Genomic DNA, 18593 nt, shown 5'->3' on the forward strand with positions numbered 1-18593 from the left:
CCCTCTCCACACTAGAGAATCTGCACCTGGTTCAATAAAACTGGCGAAGAACCCACAGAGAGGGAAATCACGGGCTCAAGGGGGGAGAAAATAGAATACTGTTGTTTAGTAAATTGACACAGTGTCAAGTTGCCTTCAACAAATCTATGTTTATATGCAGAGAAAGCGAACTAAACAATATTGGCTTAAAACCACCCAGCCAGCGAGTTACTGAGGGGAGATAGGATCCAAACACCAATCTTCTGACCGTGCTCCAGTGAGTAGATGGGCAATACAAATTGTATTTGGTTTATGAAAAAAACCCTTTTTTAAAAAAAACTGGGAGAAGGGCACAGGGTGGGAGGGTGGACCCGGGAGAAGTGGGAAACCAGTGTGATTAGAGTGCATTGTATGAAATTTGCAAGTAATTAATGAAAATATTATGGGGCAGGGGAAGAACGTTAAAGCAGTATGTAACTACATTAATCATCTGCTTTCTTCCTGTTGTTCCTAATGTGCATATCTATAGTGGGAACTGTAAATTCTTACAATTTCCTTTACAGAAGGCCACCAGCATGGTTAGACTTCTATCCCCCAGGTCAAAATTCTGCAAAAGGAAGTGGGACAACCCAGAAGGTAAAAGCCTATAGAAACATTTTAAGCAAGGAAAATGTGTTCAGAGTTTTAGTTTAGCTTGGAGCTCAGTGCTGGATTGGCAAGAGATTCGGACTCTCAAACTGAGGTTCTCACTTTCTTCATTAATAAACACAGCACTTACCGTCTAAGAGGTAGATCTGATAAAACTGTCCAAACACCACCCTGAAAGGAGAAACTCTGGAGCTTCTCTCTGAGGCCAGTAAGAAACAAGGATGCCCGAGATAATCTCTTTTGATTGACAGATGACAAAATGGCGAAGTCATTGACATTTGAGAAGTAAAGGAAATGAGAAAGAAGAGTGTGGGGAGGAAACAAAACTGTCAGTGTGTCCGGAGGGGGGGGGGCCCTAATTGTTGCATAGAAAACACAAGAGAATCATCAGACAAACTGGTAAAGGCCAAAAGCGTTTGGTCTGCTTGCTGAGAACAAATCAATAAATAAAAAGGACAATAGAATTATTTTATACCAGTAGTTAGTTAAAAATGTATAATAGGTCACGGATTTGGCTTATAACAAAATCAATAGACTCAAAATCCATACAGTATATAGGGTTTACAAAAGATACTGTGGAGAAAATTTAAAAATGTTATTGAAGACACAAAAGAAGACGTGATTCGGTGAGAGAAACTTCAGCACGTGGAGGGGGATTGAACGTTACAAAGATGTGTAATATAAAAAACAAGTGCAATGTAATTAGAGCAACGAGCCCAAGAAAAGTGCACTCCGAACAGGTGGACCTGTAAGTAGCTAAGGCAATTCTTTATATGAAGAGTGAAATGGGGAGACATCCTCTCAGGTAGGCCAGGTGTCTGAGTTAGCTGTCACTGTATTACCAAGCTTTACAACTAAGTGTGCTACAGTCCCCTTGTGGGTCCTACAGCGTGGAAAGTAGAGACTACTTCAGACATGCACTCTGGCCACCAAACTTTCATCACTTCCCCCGGGGTAGGGCAGCCTTGCTCAGCTACAGAGGAAGAGGTTACAGGTAATACAGATGAGATTTGATAGGCTGAGGTCAGATGTTAGGGGAGGAAGGCTCCTCTGTTTGAGGTCTAGGGGAGGGAGGGAGAGGGGATGAAGGAGGGAGGGGGGATTGTGAGGGCATGAGGGAGGGGGATACAATCAGGATGTGAAGAATTCAAACTGCAGAACAAGCAGGTAACATATATTGCTAATCCCACTATATTGGAAGAGCTCTGAGACTGGCTGAGACACGAATGTCTAGGCATAGCCAATGCTTCTTGTTGGCTATAGAACCCCTATGAATTACTATTAGATGCCGTTCTTCATATGGCATGAATGAAAATTTACAAATGTCTTTTTTTTTAATGCTCATACAAAGAGCAGAAAACCAGCCTTAATTGTTCTGTGCATCACGCACATCTTATACATTTATAATTTTAGGACTATATAATGCTTGTGAGAAATTATATGTTTTCAGAACAAAAGAACCAGACACTGACATTGGATCAGACCTGACAGGATTCATTCCTCTCAGCAGGCTGGTCTCTGGCATCCTGTATCTTTCATGTTCCAGCACCAAGTGTTTCAGTTGCTGTTCCTCACCAGAACAAGACAGCTCCCAGGATACCTTCAAAGAAAGCTTCCAATCCCAATTGGTCCAGCATTTCAGACTGTCCCCCACAGGACTCTAATTAATCCTAGAATTTCCCAACATTTAGAAACTGAACCACAAACGCTATTCCTACTCTGTTTAACCATTTCCCCAATTTTATTTGGGCCCGTACAAAGGTATTATCCCAAATCAGCCAGAAGAAGCCTTAAGAGAACAATGCCCCATTTCTTTAAGGGGGGCTCGTGTAGGTTTTTGGTTGCTTTCCTGGGCTATAGAGGGTTAGTCTCAATGGGAGTTGGTTATAAGTTATTATTGGTCTTATTTAAGGAGAAAACAAGGCTGAACTCAGGGACGTCTCTTTTTTTCAGGTAGCAAACTGTCTCTGTCATCTTCTCATTTGGAAAGCTACTAACCTGCACTCCCTGCATTCTCAGGTAATCAAGTTTATTCCTTATCAAGTCTCTGATGGGGTTGAAGACCAGATAGTTTAGTTTTACAATTAAGCTTAGTTGTTTAGGGGTTAAGATATTTTTAGGTATAGATAGATGTTTTGAGCTGATAGAGATGAGATATGATAGATATTGATTTTAATTCAGAATTTTAGACTCACCAAGATAGGAAAGATGTTTTCTTCAAATTTGCCAAATACAAATAGCCAAATAACATTTATAAAATTCCTGATTGTTTCGTGGTTCTTCTCACTGTAGTTAGTTCATTTATGTGTAATAATATTAATGTATATGTAAAAAAAGAAATATAGCAATTGCTTTATAAAAATAAAATAAAAATTACAGTTACTTACATAAAAATATATAGTGAAGATAATACAAATGGAAAGTAGCAGCAATGCTCTTACTGCACCTCAGTTTTCACTCTTCCACTCATTACCCCTCTTGACATTTGACTGGACTTATGGTTTTTCACAGTAAAGGCACAACTGTGTGTTTTCTTTGTATCTAGGTGGACCATGTTGTTAGATTCTGGTTAGTGAAAAAAATGCAGATGGATGGTGTGTTGCCTTGAATGCATACATGCTGGCTGTAGCATCACTGGTTATCTTGGACCAGAAGTCTATGTTAACAACAATGGAGAAGGAGCTGTGTTTTCTCTCACTGCGAATTAACTAAGTTAGTCTACTTAACAATGTCAGCTCTTCATTTTTGTAAATGGGGGATGATTTCTACTCTGTTTCAGGTACTACTGTTTCTGTGTTTCCTTTCACTTTATATAAACTTGATTGTGTCTGAAGCACAGGTAGAAGCTAGGACACACGACATAGTTTGGAATTAAGATTCAGTTCATCCAAGAGGCAATCTGGTCCCTGAGCCAAGGGAGACGAATGAAGGGATGGTTACAGACCCAGATGCTCCGGCAAGTGGAGTGTTACAGAGTTCCTGTTGTAAGGTGTTGATTTTCTTGTAAAATAAGAGTAGAATTAGAGGTTGAGAAGAACAAAATAGGTCTGAGTAGAATAGGTTTGAGGTGAATAGCAAAGATTTAACAAACATGTTATTGTGAGGAATGAGAAAGAGCTGGAAATCAAGGGTTTGACAGCAGCATTGAGGTTACAGACAACATAATTATACCAGTCAAATATATTGTATGGTACACATCACAGGCACGCCTGGTTAGGCTTTTGCTTTGCAGGGGTGGGGGACCAGAGAAGGAAAAAGGGAGATTTGCAGCAACTACATAGCTACTTTCTAATAGAGCTTTATCATCTGATAGATGAGTGAGTCGTGTGAATGTGCAATTTGAAACAACACAGACGAAGCTTCCATTGGAAAATAAGCTCACTGCGGGAGATAGCTGTGTTTGTGGGGAGGTGGACGGGCATCATTTATGGACCTGTTGAGAACAGAAGGAATGCTCTAATATTTCAGAGGCTATAGCATAATTCTAATCCTTAAGATAAAGAGCTTCAAATCTAACTCAAAATGTTAGGCTGATACTCGAAAGCAGAGAGTAAGGAGACTGTGACACGCCCTACCTCAACATCCCTTTTTGCTTACAGAAGCCTTCGTTGGACAGATGTTTTGGTTATAGCAGTGCAGTGGGAAAGTATATAATTCACAGGTAAAAGGACACATCTGAACAGATGTAATTGAAGTGAAATTTGTGTCACTGATTTAATACTTGACACTTTTCAGGAAACATTCACAACATGTTTTATGTCTGTCAATCTACCATCAATATGGCCAGGTAGGGTTTTCTCATGACTAGTAAGCGTTTAGGGGCATAGGTGTAGAGTAGCTGAAATTGGTGACTGCTTTTACTTCAGAAGACGTAGCTAGAAAGCATTAGAAGTGGCTTTTGACTTCAATGTCCAGTGTACATTTCCCTATGTTTATCTTCAATTAGAAGATTTCTCACAATACGTGACTGGCCTGGACATCTCCACAGTGAAGCAGGCAAGGTTCTCATTTACCATGATGGCTTCCCAAATGTCTGGGTCTTTTTTTCAAATTATTATTTAAAACTTCAATTTGTGGTTTGTGGTTGTTGCTAAAGGCAACACATCCATCTAAAATGGAACATTTATTTTTTATTCTGTTACATTTGCTCAGCTTTTTAATGCCTATAAATCCTAACCCCCCTAAAGACTGCATTTGGAGGCTGTGTTGAAAGAGGAAAATATATCTCGTTCGTGTTGGCCTCTAGAGGTCACAAATGCAACAGAATCTTGTCTTCTTCTGTTCTTCTCAACAATGGTTCAATAGCCCACAAACCACTACGGTTGTGATGGATATGTGTGGTCATTGTAGACCTTAGGAGTTGAATGATCACATTACAAGACTGTTTGCTTACAAACATGTCTAGAGCTTTAAGTTTTTAACCAGCATCTTCTGTGAGTTCAGAGACTCAGAGAACAAAAAAGACAGTACAAGGATGGTTTTCAAGTTCTGTAAAGTATATTTTTTCAGTATAGAAAACTATGCCATATATTTCTATTAATATCAGTAGCAATTATTGTCTATTACTTTTTGAAATCTGCTTAATCCATGATCAATACTTATTGCTATAGGCAATAAAAACTAAAATATTCTATGTAAACATAAATTGTAAAAGTACTACTTTGTTATTATTATTAAATAGTAAGAACTTACATTTTAAGTTGTTTGGAATATTATGAAAACACTTTTGGTAGCAAATTTGTTGTCAGCAAAGCTTTTAATTTTTTTAGTGTTTGGATTTTGTGGGTTTTTTTTAATGATGAAAACCTATATTCATTGGCCATCTGTAACCTGACAGGCACTGTGTTAAGGACTTGCTGAGCATAGTCACTCATTTATTTTCATAATAACCAAATGCAGACCTGTTTGCTAAATTTAAATATTTATGCTTCACAGTATTTCTTCTTCTAATTATACATTATCCTAGAGATAATGACTATCTTGTTTCATGACTTAAATAAATGTATTTAATATGAAACTATGTGTCAGTGAAAGAGAAAAGGAAACAGCCATGAGGTAGTGTCTCTTTTAGACTCTATCACCTCTGCTTTAGTCAGGGTATGAACACCAGGAGATTAAATAGGACAGAAACACCACCTTGGTGGTTTTCATACCAGACCTAAAACCAATGCAGGCTTGCTTTAGCTTGGCGTGGTGTTTCCTTTGTTTTGGCTTTAAAGATCACGAGATTCGAGACCGACAGCATTCACTTTAGCAACTGTTAAAAAATGTCTGACGCGGCTTCAAAACTTGAACTGGGACCAGGTCAGGTGATTTGTTGTTGAAAATTGTCCCAGTTTGCACAGTTCAGTTAGCAACTGGGAAAAGGAGTAACTCTCACCAAATCTGGTATCCTAAAAGCCTGGCATCATCAGTCATCATTATCTATCGCTTTTATACTTTTCTTTTTTTGTCTTGCACGATATTTTAAGAGAACAAACTTGAAAAATGAATGAGACCCGCATTTTAACTATATTTAATTGCTTATGATTAGAAAACGTGTGTTACACACTATCTTAATTAGTGTTTTATTGCTGTGAAGAGACACCACGACCATGGCAACTCATATAAAATTGAGGCCAGCTTACAGTTTCACAGGTTCAGCCCACTATCATCATGGTGGGACTCTTGGCAGCATGCAGGCAGACACAGTGGCAGAGGAGCCAAGGCTTCTACATCTTGATCCCCAGGGAGCGGAAGGAGACTCAGTGTGTTACACTGGGCATAGCTTACACACATATAAGCTCTCAAAGCCTGTCTGCGGAGTGACACACTTCCTCCAACAAGGCCACACCTCCTAATAGCGCCACCCCTTATGGGCCAAGCATTCAAACACGTGAGTCTACGGGGTCCATACTTGTTCAAACTACCACATTCTACTCCAAGGTCCCCATAGGGCTGTAGCATAACATAATGCAAAATGCATTTAGTCCAACTTCAAAGTCCTCATAGTTTATCATAGCCTCAAGAATGTTTAAAAGCCCAAAGTTCAAAGTCTCTGCTGAGATTCATACAGTCTCTTAACTGTAATACCCTATAAAATCAAAATAAAAAACAGATAACATACTTCCACAAGAAGACCAACAGAGCCCACTAGCCTGAGCTATAAATTTCCGTCTTGGATGACTTTCATTGCATCTCATATGTTTTGGTGTGTTGCATCTTCATTTTCATTCAATTCTAATATTTAAAAAAATTCTTCTTGAAGGAATCATTGCATACTTTTCAGTCAATAGTGTGTGGTTTAATACAAGTTTGAATGTTTTCTAGTTTCCCTTGCCACTGATTTATTCTGTTGTGGTCTGATACAACATAGGGGATTACTTCAATTTTCCTGTATTTTTTGAGCCTTGCTTTGTCTCTTAACGTGTGATCAACTTCAGAGAGCATTTCATGGGCGCATGAGAAGACAGTGGATCTTGAGCTGTGTGGGTGGACCGTTCCGTAGATGTTGGTGTGCCCCTCTGATCTGTGGTGTCATTTAATTCCAGTGCTTTCTGTTTATTTTTTGCTTGCTTGGCAAAAGTGTGTATTGGGGCTGTCGGTTATTACTTTGTTGTAATTAATCTGTGACTTCATGTCTAGTAATGTTTGTTTTTATGAAATTGTGTAAGCCTGTGATTGGTGTGTGTATATTTGGAATGAGAACTTCCTCTTGAAGGGCTGTTCCTTTAGTCACTGTGAAGTGACCCTATTTATCTCTTCTAACTAGATTTGACTTAACGTTTACTTTTGTCAGATAGTAAACAAAATTATTTGCTCTTGATTTTCTTTTTATTTCAACTTCTGTATTGATATATAGACAAGCTGTCAACTTTTGTATGCTATTTTTTCTATCTTGTTACTTTGTTGAAAAGAAATTCTTAATCAGTTCTAAGAGGTCTTTGCATAGGAATCTGTAGAATGTTTTAGGAACAGTCTTGCCATCTGAAACATAGATAGGTTAATCTTTTCTTTTCCTTTGTGTATCCTCTTATTTCTGGCTAATATTTTGAGCACTATATTGGATAAGATCAGGAAACAGCACTCTTACTTCATTCCAGATTTTAAAAGAAATTCTTAAAAATAAAATTTGCATTTATGTTCTTTAGGGAAATTGGTCTAGAGTTCTTTCTTTCTTTCTTTCTTTCTTTCTTTCTTTCTTTCTTTCTTTCTTTCTTTCTTGTTGCACCCTTATCTGGGTTTGGCATCAGAGTAGTGCTTGTTTCACATAATGAGTGTGGTAGTGTTCCTTCCCCTTTTATTTCATGGAACAGTTTGAGGAGTGTTGGCGTTAGCTCTTACAAGGTTTGGCGGGATTTGGCAGTGAATTCATCTGGTTCTGTTTGTTGCTGGCAGACTTTCATTACTGCCTTGATCTCACTGATTTTTATGAATCTGTTTAACTTGTTTATATCTCTTTGATTTAATTCTTGAAGGTCAGTTGTGCATAGGAATTATCTGAGTCTTCTAGATTCTCCTTTTTTTTTTTAAAATAAAAAATTTCAAACTATACCTTAATGAGTCTGCAGATTCCACTGGGGTATATACGACTAACTTCCGCACTTTAATCTCTAATATTATTAATTTGTTTTTTCCCTTTGGTTAGTTTTCCTAGAGGCTTGTCAATCTTGTTGATTGTTTTCAAAGAACCAACTCTTTGATCAATTTTGTGCATTGTCTCTTTTAGTCTAAGTTTCATTAATTCCTGCCAAGATGCTTTTCATGTCTTGCTGCCTAATTCTTTTTCATTTGGATTGATCTTGCTTTTCTAGGACCAGGAGGTGTATCATATGATTGAGAGTTTTTCGTACTTTCAGTATAAGCACTCACAGTTATAAATTTTCCTCTTAGAACCACGTTAGCCATATTCAAAAAGTTTTGCTAAGCTATATGTTCATTTTCTTTTGAATCTTGGGGATTCAAATTTTTCTACTTGATTTCTTCAGCATAAATAATGCATTGTTTATTTTCTACGCATTTCTATAGTGTCTGTATTTTCTCTTGTTATTGACTTCTGGTTTTATTGTACTATAATCTGCCAGGGTGAAAAAGATCGTTTTGAATCTTATAGTTGATAAGACTCAATTTGTGGCATAGAGTGTGATCTATTTGGAGGTGGTTCCATAGACTGCTGAGAAGAATAGGTATTTGTTTCTGTTGGATGGAGTGTTCTGCAGATATCTGTCAACTGCATTGATTGATGCTGCTGTTAAACTCTGATGCTCTGTTCCTTTGTTGGCTTTGTTATCTGTTTTTTGGGGGGAGGTGGAGAGGATGATTCTTATCGAGCATCCGATTCGAAGGCTCAATTCCAAGGACCACTTGGGCAGAAGAAAACAAATTGTTGTAGCAGCAGCAATATCAACCACACTGAAGTACAGAAATTCACTTAAAATAAATTACGGTCCACTAATGCATCACCAATGACCTTAAAACTACAGCTGAGAAACACCTTCAGCAAGGTAGCTGGATACAAAATCAACTAAAAAAAAAAAAATCAGTAGCCCTCCTGTATACAAATGACAAACAGGCTGAGAAAGAAGTTAGGGAAGCTACATCCTTCACAAAAGCCACAAATAATATAATGTATCTTGGTATAACTCTAACCAAGCAAGTGAAAGACTTGTATGAATGAAGAAATAAATTGAAGAAGATTTCATAAGATGGAAAGATCTCCCATGTGCCTGGATCAGGAGAGATGACATAGTAAAAATGGTCATCTTACTAAAAGCAATCTGCAGATCCAATGCAATTCCCATCAAAATACCTACACAATTCTTTACCAATCTTGAAAAATCAACTCTTACCTGCATATGGAACAACAAAAACCCCAGAATACCTAAAACAATCCTGTACAATAAAAGATTTTCCTGAGGAATATCCATCCCTGATCTCAAGCTGTACTATAGAGCAACAATAATAAAAAATGGCATGGTACTGGCATAGAAATAGGCTGATTGATCGATGGAATTGAATCGAAGACCCAGAAATAAGCCCACACATCTATGGACACTTGATTTTTGACAAAGAAGCCAAATCCATACAATGGAAAAAAGCATCTTCAACAAATGGTGCTTGTCTAACTGGATGTCTACATATTTATCACCCTGCACAAAACCAAAGTTCAAGTGGATTAGAGACCTCAACATAAAACCAACACGTTAAATCTGTTAGAAGAAAAAATGGAGAAGAGCCTTGAGCTCATTGGCACAGGAGACAACTTCCTGACCAGAACACCAGCAGCTGAGGCTCTAAGGTCAGAAATTAGTAAATGAGACCTCATGAAACCGAAAAGCTTCTATAAGACAAAGGACACTGTCAACAGTACAGAACGACAGCCTATAGACTGGGAAAAGATCTTCACCAACCTTATATCCAGCATAGGGCTAATATTCAAAATATATAAAGAACTCAAGAAATTAAACACCACCAAACCAAATAACCCAATTAAAAATGGGGCTCAGAATTAAACAGAGAATTCTCATAGAAAATATTGAATGGCTGAGAAACCCTTAGAGAATGCTCAATGACCTTAGTCATCAGGGAAATGCAGATCAAAATGACTCTGAGATTCCATCTTACACCCATCAGCATGGCTAAGATCAAAAGTTCAAGTGACAACACATGTTGGCGAGGATGTGGAGAGAGAGGAACACTCCTTCATTGCTGGTGGGAATGCAAACTTGTACAACCACTTTGGAAATCAGCCTAGCACTTTCTCAGAAAATTGGGAATTGGGCTACCTCAAGATCCAGGCATACCACTCCTGGGCATATACCTGAAAGATGCTCTACCATACAGCTAGGACATTTGCTTAACTATGTTCATAGCAGCCTTATTTATAATGGCCAGAATCTAGAAACCACCTAGATGTCCCTCAACAGAAGACTGAATAAAGAAACTGTGGTACATTTACACAATGGGATGCTATTCAGCTTTCAAAAACAAAGAAATCTTGAAATTTGCAGGCAAACGGATGGAACTAGAAACGATTATCCTGAGTGAGGTAACCCAGACCCAGAAAGACATGTGTGGTATATTCTCATTTATAAGTGGATATTAGACCAACATAGATGTCCTCTGAGAGACCCCACTCCGTTGGGGTTGGGACTTGCAGCTGGACTCTTAGGGAAGAGCTGTGAGTTGTATGGAAGAGATGGTGGATGGAAGGACGGGTGTGGGGGGTGTGGGGAGGGGGGAGGGGCTGCGGGGGAGGGAGGAGAGGGTTGTCAGGAGCTCCACAGGGAGACTATCAAGGCTGGTGGATCTGGGCCCAGGGGGCCTGCATGGATACATGCAACCAAGGACAGGGCAAACAGAGGACTCGGAGTGCCTGTTCAGGTACAGCTCATTCTCCATGTGGGGAAGGGGTGGGGTGGGGGAGTGGGGAACTGCCTCTGACCTGAACTCTGGTGCCCGGGATTTGATCACTCCCCCTTGGCAGAGAGGCCCTGTGGGAACACAGAGGAGGGGGATGCAGACTGTCCTGGTGAGACCCGATGGGCTGTGGTCAGATGGTGAGGGAAGAGGATCCCACCTGCCAGAGGTCTAGGGGAGGAGAATAGATGGGAGGGATGGGGAGGGTGCAATCCAGATGTAATGTGAATAAATTATAATAAAATAATAAACTAAATCGTAAGTACTTCTCCTTAGGAAAGTGCTACAAAATGAAGTTCATATGTTTTTTAAAGTTTGAACATACTAATTATGCTGAAACTGAGCCTGTTTTGGGCGGGGGAACCATTGCAGGTCTTCTCCTAAAGTAGTCACCTTGAGATGAGCAATGACAGTTTGTGTACTGTTCACAGTGCTGAGTTCCTTAGGGAACAGTGATGAAGACAAAACACACAGAGGAGAACTCACACTCAGCTTTCAATGTTCTTATTAATGTTTGATGAGAAAGCTAACTCTTAGCCATTTAAAATCTATTTGTTTTTAAAATACTTGTTTAGAAGTTTGCATTAACACTTTTGGAAAATATGAAGTAAAAATTGAATTGCCAGCCCCCCACCCCCTCAAAAAAAAAAACAAAAAGAAAAAAATACTTCCCTTAAATGGACAAGAAAGTATAAATGGAATTCAATGGATTTGTGACAGTAATAACAAATGAAACCATAAAATAAACAATAAAGCACAAACCCTGTACACACATGGTAGGGGGAAGAAAACAAAAAGGATTCGTTGGAACGGACTTTTGGGGCCACTGAATAGAAACTCAGGAAGAATCAGGGCCATTGTCAGTTGACCTTGAGGGCTTTTCTTTCCTGGGTTTTACCAGTTGTCAACTCTGTGTTCGTCACACCTTCCCAGAGCTTTGTGTCCTTGGGGGTCTATATCAGTGAACAATTGGATCAACCTGCTGTCTTCAGGCAGGTGGATTTCTATGAGTTTGGGATCAGCTGCTGCCTTCCAAGTACTAGGATTAAAGGTATGTGCCACCATACCCAACTTGGAGAAATCCGAATTTTTATCTATTCCTGTTTCTGCTTTGGGTTCAGTTGGGAGAAAGGACTTGAAAGCATAACCACTTACATCCTTTTCAGCTCAAAAACTTTATAGACCTCAGACTCAGAACACCTGAAACTGAAGCTGTGCCAGACCTCACTCAGCCAGGCCTCACAGGGTCTTGGGAGCTTTCTGGCTTTCTCACTCAACACCGCTTGTTAGAGACTGAGAGATAGTGGAAGTGGCTTAGTCCACACAGTGGTTGCAAAACCACGTATTTCTCAGCCGAGATCAGCACAGCCGACAAGACTAGACCAGACCTCTGCCTGAGCCCACAGTGTGTTGCCCCTAGCTGAGACCAAAGGAAATATTCGATCACTTGAAGAGTCTTGAACTACAGAAATGCCCACTGAGGCATGGTAGGGCGTTAACCGTAGTTCCAACATGCAGGAAGCAGAGGCAGAAGGATTGCTGCAAGTTCAAAATCAGTCTGGTCTACTCAGCAAGTTCCAAATAAGCCAGGGCGACACAGGGAGGCACTGTTCCAAAGGAAACAAAAACAGACCAAGTAAGAACTCCCAAATACGTCAAGCACACAACAACGACAAACACAAAGCCTGTCATTTAATGACACCAGGCTGCCTGGCAAATACACAGTTGATAGGTAGGTCATCTTTGGGAATAATTTTGCATACCTTGCATTTATCTTTACTCTTCAAACTTATTTACTAAGTGGTCAGCCCCTAACACAAACACATATGAGTAACACAAAACAGACTCAGCAGGTTGTATTTCTATATTTATATTTGCATTTCATGTGTGTAACAATGTAATAAAAGAAGACGAGGACGCGATGATGCTGAGGGAGAGCCAGTGGGGCGAGGGAGGAGTTGGTGGTCAGAGAGTGCAGCATGGGAATGGTGCAAATACAGTATTCATGTGTGGCAGTCACATACGGAAAATATAAAAGAAATTGACAGTAACTGTTGTGTTTGTGGACTTTTGAAAATTCAGTTGGGGGTGTCGCTTTTGTTTTTCCGTCCGCTTCCTCTCTGGACAGCATCTGGACAGCATCTGACCCTGACATGGTGCTTATAATTGGGGCGGTCATTTGTCTCTGCCTCTGTTATGCAAGATGTTCTTATACGTTTCCTATAGCTAGAGCAACACAACCTCCCCCTGACTGTCAGTTGGAAGAAAGTTTGGAATTGACGCCCCCTCCTACCACCTTTTTTAAAATTAACTTCCTACCACTTCCTCATTGCTGTTGCTGATTGACACTGCATTTTCGCTCGGATCACTCAGGATGGAGGCGCTTTTCGTACACGAAGCCTAGAAACCTGAGGGAAAACCTGAATATATGTTTTTAAAGTTCCAGAGAGAAAAGATGTCCTGCTGGAGATTCAGTTTAACTATTCAATGCTTATAGGTTCCTCTGTGTACAGTAAAACCAATCACAGTGCTGCTGACGCTGTAAGAGGGGGAAAAAAAAAGACATTGTATAAAATACCTGCAGTATGGAAAAGAGAAATTGACCTTTATCGCATGTTGGTTTGCTAAATATTTCTTCCTGGGGAGGACTTACCTACTTGTTAGGAAATTAGATGAGCAGATGGCACTGAAGTTCTATTTAAGAAATAAGCGCAGAGGCAGGTGGTTTGCTATGAGTTCGAGGCTCAGCCTGGTCCACAAAGCGAGTCCAGGACAGCCAAGGCTATACAGAGAAACCCTGCCTCAAATAATAAACAAACAAACAAACAAATAAATAAATAAGAGCTTTTGCTTATCGCCTCAGTGTGCAGTGCACAGAGATGCTCAGTAAATATGCGTCCTTGTGCCGTCTCATTTTAATCAGCAGTGCCTGTCCAGCAGGGAGACAGCCGTGCTGTGGAACTGCACATTGTTACGGTGAATGTCACTCACAGTCTAGAAATGCTTTTACATTCTGATGTGCGTAACGCGGCATGGGGTGCCTAACTGACACATGGTTTTTCGTTACTTCAAAACCGGAAACAGTCGCTTTATTTTGTGGCTTTGTGAGAAGTGCACTTTTGTGTGTGAACATCAGCCGCTGTTTTCAAAGCTCGCAAGTGTCCGTGGTTCCTAGACAGCTGCTGGGCTTATGGCGGGAGTAAATAGGATGCTGTGGCTAGCACCTCATTTTTTGATGAAGATCAAAAGGATGGAAAGAGAATCTATCCACTATTGGGAAAAGAAAAAAAAAAGAATTTGGAGTCTGTGTGATTGCCGTTAAAGTGTTTTCAGAGCGTTTTTGAGAAAAGAGTAATCTAGTTCAAGGGTTCCAAAATCTAAAACGCCACGGGGACATCAAGAGAGCATACCCTCTGAAGCCACACAGAGTTCTAGCCTGTCACGTCACTGGCTTACCTGTGAATATCTTTTAAGGACACTCGGTGACTCCAGTAGCCTATCAAAGCTCAAAGCAGGTTAAGGTAGCTAAAAATCTTGTAATTTCAGGATAGCAATAACTTTCCTTTGGAAGCCTTTGGATAAAATACCCTACCATGTTAGGGTAATGTATCGGCTGCTTGTCTTGCCACCATGACAAAATATCTGAGAAACACAACGTGAGGAAAGGTTTGTTTTAGCTCATAGTTCATGGGTGTGTCCCATCCCCGGGGGTGAAGGCATGGTGCCAGGCTTGTGAGGCAATTGGTCAAATTCGATCCACAGTCAGGAAGGAGAAGGTGATGAACGGCGGGACCTAGTTTGCTTTTTTGCTGTCTTTGCAGCCCAGCACCCCAGCTCATGAAATGGCATGGCACATATTTAGAGAGGATGTTTCCACCTCATTTGACCTCACCTAGAAAACCCCTCATAAACACACCCAGAAGTTCGATTCCAAGGTGCGTGTAGACCATTGGTTCTCAACCTGTGGGTTGTGACCCCCTTGGGGTTGTGTATCAGATATTTACAGTATGATTCACGACAGTAGTGAAATTATGGTTATGCAGTAGCAACAAAACCAATGTTATGGTTGGGCGTCACCACAGCACGAGGGACTGTATTAGGGGTGGCGGCGTTAGGAAGGTTGAGAACCGCTGCTCTAGATCTTGTTAAATTGCCAGTCAATACACACCATCACGGGTAGTAATGCTGAAAAGATATGTTAGAGAAAGGAGGTTAATTCACGTGTGTTTCCTTCTCCGGCCTTTTGTATGACTACGAGACTATAGTTGTTTTTTTTTTTTTAATTTTGTTTTTATTATTTAAAACAAATTTTTAAACTTAAGTATATTTTGATCAGATTCTTCCCCTCCCATAAGTCCCTTCTGAGGAGACTACAGTTTCTATTAATCGCTGTTGGTCACATTAGGCACATTTTGGCAATGATCCTTTAAAAACCAACTTTTCTCCTTTGAACTAGAGGAGAGGCGATCTTGGGTGACTAAAACGTTTGAGTTCCTTTATCTTATCAACACCATCTCTTTTTATTAAAGAGATTGCTGTGAAAGCGCCTTTCAAAGTATTGTGTTATTGCCTCTGGAGGCTCATTTACAGTGCTGAGCTATTTATTTTATGTTGAAAGTTAACCCCTCCTGCCACCTCTGCCCCCACCAGGCCCTCCACCACCACCACCACCCGCTGCCCCCACCAGGCCCTCCACCACCACCCCTGCCCCCACCAGGCCCTCCCCCACCACCCCTGCCCCCACCAGGCCCTCCCCCACCACCCCTGCCCCCACCAGGCCCTCCCCCACCACCCCCTGCCCCCACCAGGCCCTCCCCCACCACCCCCTGCCCCCACCAGGCCCTCCCCCACCACCCCCTGCCCCCACCAGGCCCTCCCCCACCACCCCCTGCCCCCACCAGGCCCTCCACCACCACCCCTGCCCCCACCAGGCCCTCCACCACCACCCCTGCCCCCACCAGGCCCTCCACCACCACCCGCTGCCTTTTCCAGGAGCTATCAGTCGGCTGAAGGAGGAGACTAGAATCCCTAAGAGGGAAGGTATGAACCCTTTCCAGGAAAAACTAGTTTGAAAGCCCAGTCACTTCTCTAGGGAAAGAGGGTCCCATTTTGTGAAGATGTTGGTTGTCTTCATTAAAAAACGAGAGGCAACTGCCACAGTTTTAGCTAAAACCAGCAAGAGCTGTCAAGAGCCACACAGGTGGCACCTACCTTCCTCGATGAAGATGAACGATTAAAACAAACTGCGGGTAGGACCACTCCTGGAGACGGCTCCTCCACGTGCCTGCTTCCATCTGGAGCATGTTCTACCAGAACAAATGTCCACAGGCCACAGCTGAAGCTTAACATATCTTTTATTGAGGTTTTGTAGCTATAATAAAGTCCCCTAAGATAATATAGAGATAAATCATGAATAAAAGATATTTAATTTTGGTACGAAGTAAATATGAGTTCCGGTTGGTCTGCAGGTGCTTCTGCACTGGGAAGCCATGTCATGCCATACCTGGGCACACATATTCACTACACGACTGATGTAGGAGAGTGTCTTAGCTCTTTGAAGATTTATTTCTATTCACTCAGTCCGCATACTGGAATTCCCACTGTGTGCTAGACAGGTCACCAGAACAGATTTTTTCCTGACTTTATTTACCTTTTCATTGGGGTCAGTAGTCAGCAGACTGGGGCTCATGGGCTAAATCTAGCCCATGATATATTTTTATAAATAAATTTGTATTTATAAAACTTATATATAAATATGTATTTATATATAAACTATATAACAGAACACATATATAACTATTTATAAAAGACGTTGTCATTCTCACTTGTTTAAATGTTATCTGGGGTTGCTTTTAAGTACAACAGCACGGCAAGGATTTCATGGTTCTGTGTATTGACTTTTTTCGTGATTATGATAAACACCTGAAAGAAGCAACTTAGGAGAAGAAGGACTTATTACAGCTCATGGTTTGAGGGAATTTCAGTTCATCGCAGTGGACAAGGCATGGGAGCCGGGAGCTCTGTGGTGGGTAAAACACAGGCAGCTTGCTTACACTGGTAAGTTGGGAGGCAGAGGGAGATGAATGTCGGCACTCACCTGACATTCTCTCCCCTGCTCTTTTAATTCAATCCGAGTTCCCAGCCTACGAAATAGTGATGCCATGTTCAGAGTGGGTGTTCAGTACTCGGTTGGTGCTCTCTGAACCCACTGATTCTCTGTTGATACTCTCTGAATACACCCTCACAGCCAGGCCTAGCTATGTATCCTAGGGATTCTTCATCCCATCAGGTCCACAATGCAGATCAATGAGCTCACCGAGAAAGCTTAAATTTATCTGTCTAAACATCTTTACTTGCAAATGTTCATTGGAATGAGCCATTGGTCTGCCTCAAGGCCTCTGGCTTCTGCTACGCTATCAATACTGGGTCCTCACCAGGCGTCCTCTCAGATAATCTGTTGTTGCCCTGTATCATGGAGGTCCTGAAGCATTAGATTTATAGGACTTGCCCCTTCAGACACTCTAGCATATCAGAGATGGGGTAAATGATGGTGTGGGCCGACTCAGAGCCCTGGATCTGGCCTTGAGTGGAAGCTGAGTTGGTCAGTCCACTAGCTTTCCTGGACCAGGGCCACCAGGGACAGCTCTTGCACTTTACCCTGGGGAGGGACAGGACCAACTCTCCTGCTTTCACACCCTCAGGCTGGCTCTCCCATGCCCATCCCCAGCCCCTTACAACCAGAGCCAGCTCTACTGTGATGCCCAGGTGAAATTCAGGGCCTACTCTTCCAGGTGCTACAATCAGTGAGGAGCAGGGGCAGCTTTGTTTTGCTTATTTTTAACTTAAATTTCTCTAATTTAAAATTTTTATTTTCTTTTAGGAGGAGGTTGCAAGGAGGGAGGGCGGTTATGAAGAGATGAGGAGACGAGTAGGGTTGGGGTGCATGGTGTCACAAAGAATCAAACAAAAAAGTTAAAAAATACTTATGATTTGATCCTTTGCGGAAACCAAACCACCAGCTTTGGTCTAGTTTCTTTCTGAATCAGTAAATCTAAGGTGGGGACAGGAAAGAAACAACAAAATAGCTGCTGGCTCACACACTAACAAAAGTCAAAAATGTCTGCTCAGGTCATTATAAACCATCTTAATAATTCCAAGGGCATGTGCTTGATAAAATATGATTTTAAGATGTTTGTTTGGGAAGCAGGTTGAATGAGTGTGTCTTAGTAATGTCTTAATCAAAATGATAGAATAAATAATAAAGAATACCATTTCTAATGATGGGATCAGAATAACCTTTGGGGGGATTATAGTAAGAAATCAATGTTGGAGAAGCAGAATCCCAGATAAGGAGAAGATTATAGACAACATGGCAGAAGCTCTAACTCTTTCTGGCCAACGACTTTGATGGATATCATAGCTAGACCACTACCCTGTTCGAAACTAGTCAGCTCATCTTGTGAGCTAGAACTCACGGGCAGAAGGCAGAATGCCATCAATGTGTCAATGAATGTCCAATCAAGAACCTCTAACACTGCCTGCGGAACTTTGAGTTGCCTGCGGAGGCC

At 41.1% G+C, this 18593-nt stretch overlaps 1 long non-coding RNA gene across 1 annotated transcript in view; it reads left to right on the forward strand.

Annotated features, from left to right (window-relative positions):
- LOC311606182 overlaps positions 1-18593 on the forward strand; it is a 56753-nt gene that overhangs the window by 25484 nt on the left and 12676 nt on the right. The window contains exons 3-5 of the long non-coding RNA XR_014782246.1: positions 161-256; positions 543-615; positions 2581-2646. This is a non-coding gene — a long non-coding RNA (uncharacterized lncRNA). The remainder of the gene's footprint in view (positions 1-160; positions 257-542; positions 616-2580; positions 2647-18593) is intronic.

Source organism: Acomys minous (assembly GCF_964271855.1).
Source record: "Acomys minous genome assembly, chromosome: 9".
Classification (NCBI taxonomy): domain Eukaryota; kingdom Metazoa; phylum Chordata; class Mammalia; order Rodentia; family Muridae; genus Acomys; species Acomys minous.